The following is a 1046-nucleotide window of genomic DNA, read 5'->3' as shown; positions in this document are numbered from 1 at the left end:
ATATACTATGTATATACATTATATTGATAGTGCTCACACCGTGATGCAACGTTATATCCAATAAATAAAACTTCATGTACTCAGCACTTACCATCACATCATCTCCCTTCGGAACCCATTCGTGAGAACTGAAATGACTCATCGTTGAAAGCACTATTAATTTATTAATTCTTAAGAATACCTTTGCTCCTTTTTCTTTGGTAGTAAAACTGATATAATATGCTCCTCCCGAGACTTCAAGAAGTACTTCATGTAAATGAGTTCTAAAATCTTTCGACATTTTGGAAAATCAAATGTATTATTTCCCTTGCCTGAATAGGCACTTGTAGCAATTTTAAAAGAGGCACAAGCATATTTGCGACTGGATTTGAAACTGCCTTTATTCTATTATTTTCAAGGACCATAGGTATCGAACTTGTTAAAGAAGCAATTGACGCCCACAGAGAGCTGGGAAAGGATAGTCAATGCCTTTCTGTAGAGATTGAAATTGTTATTGTAGCTCGAAAAACAGTCGAAAGTGTCCATATCATCCAATCATTATTAGAAGAAAGAGAATGTCTTAGACAGGTCACGTGTTGGAGAGTATCATTATAATAAAATACATAATAATATTGTTAAACAATCGCAAGGGGGGAGGGGGTTAGTAGGAAGTGGTCTTTTGTACAGGTTATTGTCTTGGACAGGTGGCAGTTATAGCAGGTTCGACAATAATTTCTACTGTAGTTTGAAATATTCGGCGTTTTTGTGACCAACCACGTCCATCTGAAAAATCGAAGAGGCAGCGAGGGGCCGTGGCGTCCACCTTGCGCGGGAATTGGCGAGCGATAAAAGCGTAGCGAGGGGGGTGATTTGCCCTTGTGTAGTCGGTGCTCATGGCAGATTACTGTGCTCTTAGAATTGAAAATAAGTTCCGATTCGATAAAGAGGAAGTCTAAATTCTCGAAGTGTTTTTCTGCACAAGTCTTTAATTTGGAAGGAGAAATCGAATGCAAGTGAGTTTTTGGTTCTCTCTCTCTCTCTCTCTCTCTCTCTTTCTCTCTCTCTCT

At 38.8% G+C, this 1046-nt stretch overlaps 1 protein-coding gene across 1 annotated transcript in view; it reads left to right on the top strand.

Moving 5' to 3' along the window:
- The first annotated feature begins 837 nt into the window (after positions 1 to 837).
- LOC101858904 (neuropeptide receptor 15) overlaps positions 838 to 1046 on the top strand; it is an 85135-nt gene continuing 84926 nt past the window's right edge. The window contains exon 1 of the mRNA XM_013081785.2: positions 838 to 992. The gene's annotated coding sequence lies outside the window, so the exon portion shown is untranslated. The remainder of the gene's footprint in view (positions 993 to 1046) is intronic.

This window comes from Aplysia californica, unplaced genomic scaffold (assembly GCF_000002075.1).
Source record: "Aplysia californica isolate F4 #8 unplaced genomic scaffold, AplCal3.0 scaffold00007, whole genome shotgun sequence".
Taxonomy (NCBI): domain Eukaryota; kingdom Metazoa; phylum Mollusca; class Gastropoda; order Aplysiida; family Aplysiidae; genus Aplysia; species Aplysia californica.
Note: the sequence above shows the minus strand (reverse complement) of the source record. Positions and strands in the feature narration are given on the sequence as shown.